This window comes from Oncorhynchus nerka, linkage group LG23 (assembly GCF_034236695.1).
Source record: "Oncorhynchus nerka isolate Pitt River linkage group LG23, Oner_Uvic_2.0, whole genome shotgun sequence".
Classification (NCBI taxonomy): Eukaryota; Metazoa; Chordata; class Actinopteri; order Salmoniformes; family Salmonidae; genus Oncorhynchus; species Oncorhynchus nerka.
In genome coordinates, this window is record NC_088418.1 from 15161316 (window position 1) to 15173640 (window position 12325).

Below are 12325 nucleotides of genomic sequence, written 5' to 3' on the forward strand. Positions count from 1 at the left end.
AGAACCTCTGTAGACCCCTAGGAGCCCGCGGACCCCTGATTAAATACCCTTGATTTAGTCACCTTCATTTTGGCCATCCTATAAAACATGGACCATTGGTTTTCTCTTACACAATTAACAAATGGTCAAAATATGCTTTTGTAATTGGACATCCTATTAATTAATTGATTAATTCTACGAATATATATGCTCTATGGCATATCTATTGATATTCATTTCCGGAGGGGGCTCTGTGGCTTCATCATAGGCAACTTTAGCCGAAACTCCCACCCCCAAAAAAATTTTTACGCCAGAATTGCAAAAGTGATGTGCACCGCAGTGTTCGTCTGGTCAATACTCGGGCCAAAAGGCTGTCCTGATGGTAGTCTAGTCTTCCTTTGAACTGACAGCAGTACCAGTAGTAATGGACCTCACAGCAGTAGGGGTGAGATGTGTTGAGACACTCGAACGCTTTTTCATATTGTCAGCGGACAATATGAAAAAGCGTTCGAGTGTCTCAACACATCTCACCCCTACTGCTGTGAGGTCCATTACTACTGGTACTGCTGACACATGTGGTGTGGCAATTAGATCAGGATCAGCTAACGGAACAATTAGATCAGGATCAGCTAACGGAACAATTAGATCAGGATCAGCTAACGGAACAATTAGATCAGGATCAGCTAACGGAACAATTAGATCAGGATCAGCTAACGGAACAATTAGATCAGGATCAGCTAACGGAACAATTAGATCTCAACCGAAAGTGGTGCTAGTCGCCTCCTCCACTCAAGGCGCGGAGGTGGTGTGGGTGTGTGTTTCTGTTCACTCGAAGGGGTGTGTGTTTTATTCCGACACCTCACATCATCAGAGAGAGAGAGAAGACAAAAGGAGAGGTTTTTGGTTGAAACGGGAGATGTTTCTGTCGTATCATTCATAAAACCAGTTTACCAGGCCTACACCTTCGCGCGCTCTATTGGCATCCTCTTTCGAGTCCGTGCGCGGTGGTGAATAGCGATCCACCTCGCGGTCAGTTTGTGACAGAGATGGGAGAGGTGTGCCATTTCTTTACCAGGCTGTGACACTGACACAGCGGCCAGGATGGATCCAAACACCCGGAAAATGATGCTTCTGATCGGCCTCAACTGCCTCTGGCTCCAAGTGCTGTCAGAGGTAAGCTACTACGATCAGTAGCCAATTTAGTGGCCCCTATGTGCTATAATTGCGTTCCTTTTCAAGGTGAGACCTTTTTTTCTCACACTTTCATATCCCGTACGTAGACTATGTTTACTCTTGCGAATATCTTGGAAAAAGTCTATCTTGCAAAACAGATGTGATCTAAATTAAATTAACCTTGAGAAATACGGTCAAATAAAACAACAGTGTCCCTTTTCTTTTTGAAGGTGCGCCCCCCCACATTTTGTCCACCGACATAACGGTCATTAGGCTAGGTGCTATAGGCTACGTTTTTATAATGGTTGGAATCACATACTTCATTATAATGGAACATTATTTCATTTTTGTTGCGTTTTTTCATTGTCATTTCATTCAACAATACTTGGTTTTAGCCTATAGGTACCACAAGGAGGTAGAGCGAGACTAATTGTGCTGGACGAAGCCGTTTGAATGTAGCTGCAGGCATTAGATCACCTTTATTATCAGGCATTAATAATATACATTATTGTTCCGCGTCAGTGTTTGCACACAAGAGTCTGTTTTATGTCTTTGTCTAATTGAGCGGATAAAGCGAGGTTGCGCGCACACACGCACGCACGCACGCACACACACACACACACACACACACACACACACACACACACACACACACACACACACACACACACAGGCACGGTTCCCTCATGGCGGGGTGTCATAGGAACCAGCCCGTGCCTGTTTTCCCCTGGTGGCGCGTAGATGTACAGTTTCACCACGCGCTGTTTCCCGTTGTCGCAGCAATTCAATCACCCAGCCCTCCAGCAGAACATCAGCACCATCTGTATCTGCAATATGCATTATGTTGTATTGAGACACAATGTAGCCCTATTGCCTATAGGCTTACGAGTGAATCATTTCTCAATAGGCCTACAACTGTTGCTCCGTATTCGAAGTTATCCTTTCAAGCAGATAATCCCGAGTTGGTACTATATTACTGTCTCATGGATCCCTCAACAAGCATCTTTTAGTTAAGGAGATTGGAGGGGTGAGGTGAGGTGGGCTGTGGCTAGATGGTTTACAGCTATGGATTGAAGTGACTTTTCATAGTAGGTTAGTAGAGTATTTTAGCTAAACCTAATCATTTTCCTAACCTTGACCTAATTCTCCTAGCCTGCTGCTTAAGTTCTCCTAACCTGCTACAAATAGTAACTTCTGTCTGTTGAGGTGTGTGTAGGCTAAGACTGGTTGTGGGAGGGTCAGGGGTCAGGGGGGAAGCCAGTGTGGTGTTAATGACACAGAACTGGTTTGGTGAATCATGTGAACACGCTCATGTGAAGAGAAACCTTGCCTGAGTCCTGAAGACTTGTGTTAGCTCCCAGAGCTATTGCTTAGGCTTTAGCTTAGCGGGCTCTGCTGACTGTCTTGTGGTGGATATCTGTGTGTGTCTGTACCTGTTCTCTAACCCTGTCTCTCTGTGTGGCTATGCAGACACCTGTGGTGTACAGATTTGAGGCTATCGGTTCCAATACCAACACAATTTTACCATTTAGAATGCATGCCCAGTACACTGATTCATTCTAAGTGGTATGTTAGTGTGAATATCGAGCCTCTCTCTGTCCAGATGTGTTGGCTTGGTCTCAGCTGTGGTAACATCTGATATGCTGATATGCTGATGTAACAGTATGATAACCGTGAGATTGATATGAGTGGAGATATCATCAGCATGTTAGGTTTTCATCAGAAACCCCTGTTCACTGTGTAATATGATTAGCCAGGGCAATATCACAGGGAGGTGACGCTCGTGTGTGTGTGTGTGTGTGTGTGTGTGTGTGTGTCTGCCTGTGCTTGCATTCTAACTCCCTTGAGTGGAAATGAACTGTCGAAGTCAAGGTGAAGAGGATGAAATGTTCATAGATGTTATCTGAGTCCTCTTTTATCCAGTTTCTTCTCCTCTTCTTGTCTCTCCTCTCTCTCTGACCTGGTTTGTGTGACTATGAGAGGCTGTACTACACAGCATTCTGTCAGATACTATCTGAAACGGTCTCATACTTGCTTCTTCATGACTCAGGTCTCTGTATTCTGCATGTCTGTGTGTCTGAAGTGTTTGTACTTGTGACAGGAAGGAATTTAACCTGCATCGTCTGCACATCACAAGACAAGCCCACTGAGCTAAAGCCTCTTAGACAAGGTCATTCATCATGCGAGCGGGGTTCAACAAACCACTTTGGTTACTTTTTTGACGTTTGTCTTTTATTGGTGGTAAATCCAATTTTCCCTCTTGAGGGTCAATATAGTATTTATTTCTTCTGTAACAGATATGATGTGAAATGTTGACAGTAGGTTGTGTTATCTGACGTTGTGTGATTCTGAAACTATGTCTGTGTTCCTCTCCTCTCAGGTGATAGCTGATGACAGTTATTTAAACGAGGTGCAAAACGCAGGTAGGCTAACAATCCCTTCTTTTCTCTTCTTCCTATTCTCCCCTTTCCCTTTCCCTTCCCCCTTTCTTTCTCCTATTCCCCTCCCCCTTTCCTATTCCCATCCCCATTTCCCTCTCCTATTCCCCCTCCTATTCCCTCCCCCTTTCCCTCTCCTATACCCCTTCCGCTCTCCCCTCTCCTATTCCCCTCCCCTTCCCCCTCCCCCTTTCCTCTCCTATTCCCCTCCCCTTTCCCTCTCCTATACCCCTTCCGCTCTCCCCTCTCCTATTCCCCTCCCCTTCCCCCTCCCCCTTTCCTCTCCTATACCCCTCCCCTTTCCCTCTCCTATTCCCCTCCCCTTCCCTCTCCTATACCCCTTCCCCTTTCCCTCTCCTATTGCCCTTTCCCTCTCCCCTCTCCTATTCCCCCCCCTTCCCCCTCCCCCTTTCCTCTCCTATTCCCCTTCCCCTTTCCCTCTCCTATTCCCCCCCTTTCCTCTCCCTATTCCCTCTCCCCTCCCCTCTCCTATTCCCCTCTCCCTTTCCCTCTCTTATTTCCTCCCTTTCCCTCTCTTATTTCCTCCCCTTTCCCTCTCCTATTCCCTCCCCCTTTCCATCTCCCCATTTCTTTGTGCTCCATAAAATGTCCCACCCCTTCTTCCCCTACTCATATAGTCTCCCTTCCTACTCACTCATGTCCTTCTAGACTCTTTTTCCCCTCCTCCCATTTCCTCCATCCATCTCTATTCCTTCTTTCTCTCTGTGGCTGGTGGTTGTGATAGGGGTGGGGTTCCTTCTTTCTCTCTGTGGCTGGTGGTTGTGATAGGGGTGGGGTTCTCTCGCTCACTGCAAAGGCCAGCTGATTCATCATTTCTGGTCTCACTCCAAGTGTCAAAATCCACAAAGCACACATACTGTATGCACACACACAAGCATCCAAATCCCTGCAGTGCTAATGATTCATTGAGACCTTTTGATGTTACAGCGTCAAGGAAAATAAACCCCTCCCACTGTCCTCTGGCCAATCAAACAGAAGAGTCTTTAATTTTTTAAATTTATTTACAACACACATCAAATCACACTCAACCAACATCAAAACACACTGCATGTAAACACACAACAACATTTTCCCCTCATCCTGGTCTAAATCATAAAGGCATATTTCTCTATATATATATAAAGACAGCAGAGTCTCTAACTGGGCAAGGGATGGTTCTGATTGGGTGAAATATGCGTGAGGATTTGTCTGGGATATGATGATGCAAAAGGCCCTCCTTAGTTTTATTAGCGTACAGTACATCAGTATGCTTTACTATGGTGTGTGTAGCTGATGGTGTAAACATGAGTATCATGAGTGTGTGTGTGTGCACTGCATGTATGTATGTTAGAGCACAGACAACCCCCCCTCAACTATGTGTGTTAGAGCACAGACAACCCCCCCCCCCATATACTCTCTCTGTGTTAGAGCACAGACAACCCCCCCATATACTCTCAACTCTCTGTGTGTTAGAGCACAGACAACCCCCCATATAGTCTCAACTCTCTGTGTTAGAGCACAGACACACCCCCCCCATATGGTCTCAACTCTCTGTGTGTTAGAGCACAGACAACCCCCCCCATATAGTCTCAACTCTCTGTGTGTTAGAGCACATATGGTCTCAACTCTCTGTGTTAGAGCACAGACCCCCTCATATGGTCTCAACTCTCTGTGTGTTAGAGCACAGACAACCCCCCCCCCATATGGTCTCAACTCTCTGTGTGTTAGAGCACAGACAACCCCCCCATATAGTCTCAACTCTCTGTGTGTTAGAGCACAGACAACCCCCCCCCATATAGTCAACTCTCTGTGTGTTACCACACCCCCCCATGTGGTCTCAACTCTCTGTGTGTTAGAGCACAGACAACCCCCCCATATGGTCTCAACTCTCTGTGTGTTAGAGCACAGATACACACCAACCCCCCCATGTGGTCTCAACTCTCTGTGTGTGTTTGTGAACCGTGTCAAATGCTCATTGAGAATGTGAAATGGATTATGGGAGCTGAGAGAATGATGATGGTTCCCATAGCGATGGAGGAGAGTGTGGTTGTCGTAGCAACGCAGTATTGTCGTCCTAGTGATCGGTGTTGGTATGTGTGTCTGCATGCGGTGATTGGCGCTTGGCGTTTACAAACTGATTCATGATGCAATGATCAGTTATTATTCCAATTAAATTCAAATAGGCATTATGGAATCTTGACAAAAATCGAAACATTTAATAGGCCTACAGAATATAATGCAATTCTCTTATCAGTGCTGCAGGGAGAGAAGGAGATGGAGGGATACAGGAAAGAAGAGGAGTCAGTTCCAAGCAGAGGGACTGGGGGATAAGAGATGGTGTGTATAGCAGGCTAGAGAGTCAAAGTTTTTAGTCATTTAGCAGACGCTCTTATCCAGAGCAACTAAGGTTAATAAGTGCCTTGCTCAAGGGCACGTCGATGATTTTTCACCTAGCCGGATCAACGTTTTGAACCACAGATCCTTCCAATGGCGCTATCATTGTACCGTCGTAATTATCACAGGGATTGAAGTACGGATAAAGTTTCTCAGTGAAGGTGTAGCCAGTAGAATAGTAGATATAAGACCTGGCCTCCACATTTATAGTTACAGTATATAGTAATATTTCAACCCAGTACATAAAACATTTACCTATAGACTATATACAGTTGAAGTCGGAAGTTTACATACACTTAGGTTGGAGTCATTAAAACTTGTTTTTCAACCACTCCACAAATTTCTTGTTAAACAAACTATAGTGTTGGCAAGTCGGTTAGGACATCTACTGTGTACATGACACAAGTAATGTTTCCAACAATTGTTTACAGACAGATTATTTCACTTATATTTCACTGTATCACAATTCCAGTGGGTCAGAAGTTTGTATACACCAAGTTGACTGTGCCTTCAAACAGCTTGGACAATTCCAGAAAATGATATCATGGCTTTAGAAGCTTCTGATAGGCTAATTGACATAATTTTTGTCAATTGGAGGTGTACCTGTGGATGTATTTCAAGGCTTACCTTCAAACTTTGTGCCTCTTTGCTTGACATCATGGGAAAATCAAAAGAAATCAGCCAAGACCTCAGAAGAAAATTGTAGACCTCCACAAGTCTGGTTCATCCTTGGGAGCAATTTCCAAATGCCTGAAGGTACCACGTTCATCTGTACAAACAATAGTACGCAAGTATAAACACCATGGGACCACGCAGCCGTCATACCGCTCAGGGAGGAGACGCGTTCTGTCTCCTAGAGATTAACGTACATTGGTGCGAAAAGTGCAAATCAATCCCAGAACAACAGCAAAATACCTTGTGAAGATGCTGGAGGAAACAGGTACAAAAGTATCTATATCCACAGTAAAACGAGTCAAATATTGACATAACCTGAAAGGCCGCTCCGCAAGGAAGAAGCCACTGCTACAAAACCGCCATGAAAAAGCCAGACTACGGTTTGCAACTGCATATGGGGACAAAGATCATACTTTTTGGAGAAATGTCCTTTGGTCTGATGAAACAAAAATAGAACTGTTTGGCCATAATGACCATCGTTATTTTTGGAGGAAAAGGGGAGGCTAGCAAGCCGAAGAACACCATCCCAACCGTGAAAAATGGGGATGGCAGTATCATGTTGTGGGGGTGCTTTGCTGCTGGAGGGACTGGTGCATTTCACAATAGATGGCTTCATTAGGAAGGAAAATTATGTGGAGATATTGAAGCTACATCTCAAGACATCAGTCAGGAAGTTAAAGCTTGGTCACAAATGGGTCTTCCAAATGGACAATGACCCCAAGAATACTTCCAAAGTTGTGGCAAAATGGCTAAAGGACAACAAAGTCCAGGTATTGGAGTGGCCATCATAAAGCCCTGACCTCAATCCTATAGAGAATTTGTGGGCAGAACTGAAAAAGCGTGTGCGAGCAAGGAGGCCGACAAACCTGACTCAGTTACACCAGCTCTGTCCGGATGAATGGGCCAAAGTTCACCAAACGTATTGTGGAAGGCTACCCGAAACGTTTGACCCAAGTTCAACAATTTAAAGGCTACCAAATGCTAATTGAGTGTATGTAAACTTCTGACCCACTGGGAATGTAATGAAAGAAATAAAAGCTGAAATAAATCATTCTCTCTACTATTAATCTGACATTTCACATTCTTAAAATAAAGTGGTGATCCTACCTGACCTAAAACAGGGAATTTTTACTAGGATTATATGTCAGGAATTGTGAAATTGTGAAAAACTGAGTTTAAATCTATTTGGCTAAGGTGTATGTAAACTTCCGACAACTGTACATAACACCATATTACTTCAGTTATTATTTATTCTCGTCATTGCGGCATCAGATAATATCATGTGCTAAAGTACAACATTGCATTCAGTCTGTGTGATTGACAGGACAGATGACGAATGGGGCTAAGTTTGGACCAAGCTCATTATCACAGGTGTTGAAGTATGGATAGAGTTTCTCAGTGAAGGTGCAGCCAATGAAAGAGTAGATATGAGCCCTGGCCTCCACATTGTAGAAGGAGACCAAACCCCCTCATAGTCCACAAACACCCCTACTTTCTGGGGCTTCTCTCTCAGGGAGAGAGGGACAGGGGGAGAAGTGTAGGCCTCATAGATATCCTCACCCCTCATATACACAGCCCAGAGGCCATTGAAAGGGCTCATATTTATGTCATCTTTCCTGTTGATGGACTCCCTGGCCACTCCTAACAGCCACTCAGCTTTTCCCTTCACCTGCACCTCGTAGTAGAATCTCCCCGAGGAGAAACTCTCTTTTCCCAGGACAGAGAGGTGATTCAAAAACCTCTCTGGGTTATAGAATTTCTTTGCGTTGTCAGGGAGTTTCTGCCATGTGCCTCCATATCTCACTTTTTCTGGTCCCTAGACAAGATGAGCAATGGATGTGCTGTATCAGGGTCCAGGGTCACATGCGCTGACCACTGCTGAATTGTCTTCAGCTCAACATCACACAACCTCTTCACCGCTCTCTCTAGTTCTTCCTGAAGTGTCTGCTCCAGCTCAGACACAGCTCTCCTCAGTCCCCCCAAACACATATCACTGTGAACACTGACCTCAGACCAGTCCTTTGTGTGTTTCGGGGTACACAGGGATGGGAAGGTCTGGAGGAGGAGGAGGTGGTCCTCAGTGTGTGAGTGCTGCTCCAGCTCAGTGCTTCTCCTCTGTAGCTCAGTCATTTCCTGCTCCAGCTGTTTAATGAGCCCATCAGCACGATTCTCTGCTGCTTTCTGCTTCTCCTCAACCACCTCAATGAACTCAGCCTGGCTTCTCTGAATGGAATCCATCAGATCACTGAATATCTGCAGGATGTCCGCTATTTCTCTCTGTGCATCTCTCTTGTTGAGCTCTACTGAGTGTTTGACCTCCTGAACCTTCTCTAGTCGCTCCTGGATCATCTGCCGTATCTGTCGCTCCATCTTCCCCAGCTGAACCTTCCTCTCTCCACACTCTTCCTCTAGTGGGACGGCGTGGTGAGTCTTGTGGTCTGTCTCAATGCAGAACTGACACACACACGTCTGGTCGGTCCTACAGAACAGCTCCAGCAGTCTGTCATGCTTCTTACACATCCTGTCTTCCAGGTTCTCCATGGGGTCTATTAGCTTGTGCCTTTTCAGGCCGGTGACTCTCTGATGAGGCTGCAGGTGAGTCTCACAGAAAGAGGTCAGACACTCCAGGCAGGACTTCAGGGCCTTGAGCCTTGTCCCAGTGCAGACGTCACAGGATACTTCTCCTGCCTCGGCAGGGGACTCGTCTGTGTCTCTGATTCTGATCATCTTAAAATGATCTACAACATCTCTGAATGCTGTGTTGATATTGAGCTCTGGTCTTGTGTAGAATGTCCTCTTACACATTGGACACTGGCACAGGTCAGTTGTATCCCAGTATCCGCTGATACAGACCTTGCAGAAGTTGTGTCCACATGGAGTGGAAACAGGCTCAGTGAACACATCCAGACAGATAGAGCACTGGAACTGCTCTTCAGACAGGAGACGGCTAGAGGACGCCATTTCTGGAACACAATAAAATAACTATAAAATACTTCCTGGAATGAGTCAGCATTTAGACCGTAAACTGGTGGGGGGGGGTTTTCTCACTCTCGCAGTGACCTCGGGTATCCTGAATGGTAGTTGCGATCCTGCTGTCAAGGTTTTTCCATCTCCCTCTGTCTCTATTTCTCTTACTCACCTAAAAATATTGTGTTTTCCTTTAATTTCTCGACAAACGTAGATTCTTAAGCTGCAATGTTATCTTTCTGAGGAACAGGATAATGGTTGTTTCTGTGTGCAGTTTCTTCCTCTATATTTAACTTTCACTTCTGCAAAGTGACATCACTCCACTCCTTATCTGCTCTTTGCATAGCTTTGCTCTTAAAGGGACAGCATTGATATTTCATCTGCCTGTCTGAAGTCTCTGCTGAGGGTTCAGGTTCTAGCATTCTGGGGCCCCTGCGTGACATTTGGTTGGGGGCGGGGCAAACTCCTGGCAAATTTTACTGTGGAAAGAAACATTTCCAGTTTAAGTTGATTTCCTGCAATTCTACACATTTTTCCATGGGGCGAAGTGTAAACTGCAACACAATATAACACATTTCATAAAATTCTAGTCATTTTGCCATAGTAAGTTGAGAACCCGACTGAGTTTTCTAGACAGTTCTACTCAAACGGAGCTGACGGAGGTCCGTTGGCATCGTGTTCCAAAAATTCAGCCGCACAAACGTACATAGAACTACGTAGAGAGGGATGCAAACGTACATAGAACTACGTAGAGAGGGATGCAAACGTACATAGAACTACGTAGAGAGGGATGCAAACGTACATAGAACTACGTAGAGAGGGATGCAAACGTACATAGAACTACGTAGAGAGGGATGCAAACGGATCTCCGCCGAACTCCGTTTGGGATGCAAACGATTGTCATAGAACTCTTAAGGGATGCAAACGGATGCCTGCAACCGGCTCTGTCAGATTCTCAGGTTAACGTGTCAATTGCTTTAATAAGCCATTGACGTTTTGTGGAAAAATAAAACAGAATCTGTTACTGACAAGATTATGGTTTAGCTTCTAACATAACAGGCCGTTTTCCTGGATACAGATTAAGCCTAGTCTTGGACTAAGAATCACTTTCAATGGAGAGTCCACGTCTGTCTATTCCAGGGCTGTTTATTCCACGTCTGTCTATTCCAAGGCTGTTTATTCAATGGCTTTTTATTCCATTTTTTTTTATTCCGGGGCTCTTTATTCCAGGACTCTTTATTCCAGGACTCTTTAGTCCGGAACTCTTTAGTCCGGGGCTCTTTAGTCCGGGGCTCTTTATTCCGGGGCTCTTTAGTCCGGGGCTCTTTATTCCAGGGCTCTTTAGTCCGGAACTCTTTAGTCCGGGGCTCTTTAGTCCGGGGCTCTTTAGTCCGGGGCTCTTTAGTCCGGAGCTCTTTAGTCCGGGGCTCTTTAGTCCGGGGCTCTTTAGTCCGGGGCTCTTTAGTCCGGGGCTCTTTAGTCCGGGGCTCTTTAGTCCGGGGCTCTTTAGTCCGGGCTCTTTAGTCCGGGGCTCTTTAGTGCGGGGCTCTTTAGTCCGGGGCTCTTTAGTCCGGGGCTCTTTAGTCCGGGGCTCTTTAGTGCGGGGCTCTTTAGTCCGGGCTCTTTAGTCCGGGGCTCTTTAGTCCGGGGCTCTTTAGTCCGGGGCTCTTTAGTGCGGGGCTCTTTAGTCCGGGGCTCTTTAGTCCGCTCTTTAGTCGGGGCTCTTTAGTGCGGGGCTCTATAGTAGTCTTTACGGGCTCTTTAGCTCTTTAGTCCGGGGCTCTTTAGTCCGGGGCTCTTTAGTCCGGGGCTCTTTAGTCCGGGGCTCTTTAGTCCGGAACTCTTTAGTCTTTAGTGCGGGGCTCTTTAGTCCGGGGCTCTTTAGTCCGGGGCTCTTTAGTCCGGGGCTCTTTAGTCCGGGGCTCTTTAGTCCAGGGCTCTTTAGTCCTCCAAATCCAAGATGGCGTAGCAGTAAGTCGTCCTGTCATATCGTCTCTCTGTATATATCGTCTCTTTCTCGTTTTACTTTTTTTTTTCTTCGCATATCTTTAAAAACATTTTGCTAAACCTAAGCTTCCAAATACTCTCCTGCAACCCGCCTCACCCAATGTAGCTACTTTTTCCTAAAGTATTTATATTTACTTCGGAACCGGAACCCCTCAACTGAAGCTAGCCAGCTAACCACCAGCTATGCTAACGGTCTTCAGCTAACCGGTCATCAGCTAACCTTTAGCTCGGAAAGCTCTCGCCAGTTCGAACAACGCGACGCTAACCAGAGCATAACGGACCTATTTTTTTTTATCCCCGGATTCCCATCGCAAACGGAACATTTTTTAATTTTTTTCTCAGCTGGATCTTCACAACTAGCTATCGAGCTAAACCGCAACCCTGGTTGATTACTACTGGCTAGCGTTCCCACCCACGTAGCTTGAAGATAGCCCGGCCAGAGCCCTTGTGCTGCCACCGTAGCATACTCCTGGGCTACAATACCCGGACCCACGACCGGTCTATCGATGTCACCGCTTGAAGAGGAATAAACAGACTCACCCCATCGCGACGTCCCCAAAGGCTAACTCTCTAGCCCTCGCTATCTCCTTGCCTGCTAATTCGGCCTGCTAACTGCTAGCTTGTTTAGCCCAGGTCCGCTAACTACTACCTTGTTTACCCCGGCCTGCTAACTCTCAGCTTGTTAGCACAGG

General features: G+C 45.9%; 2 pseudogenes; one reads left to right on the forward strand and one right to left on the reverse strand.

Moving 5' to 3' along the window:
• The first annotated feature begins 544 nt into the window (after positions 1-544).
• The window catches only part of LOC115106337 (neurotrypsin-like), a 29667-nt pseudogene continuing 17886 nt past the window's right edge, over positions 545-12325 (forward strand).
• Positions 4594-9958, reverse strand: LOC115106338 (E3 ubiquitin-protein ligase TRIM21-like; annotated as a pseudogene).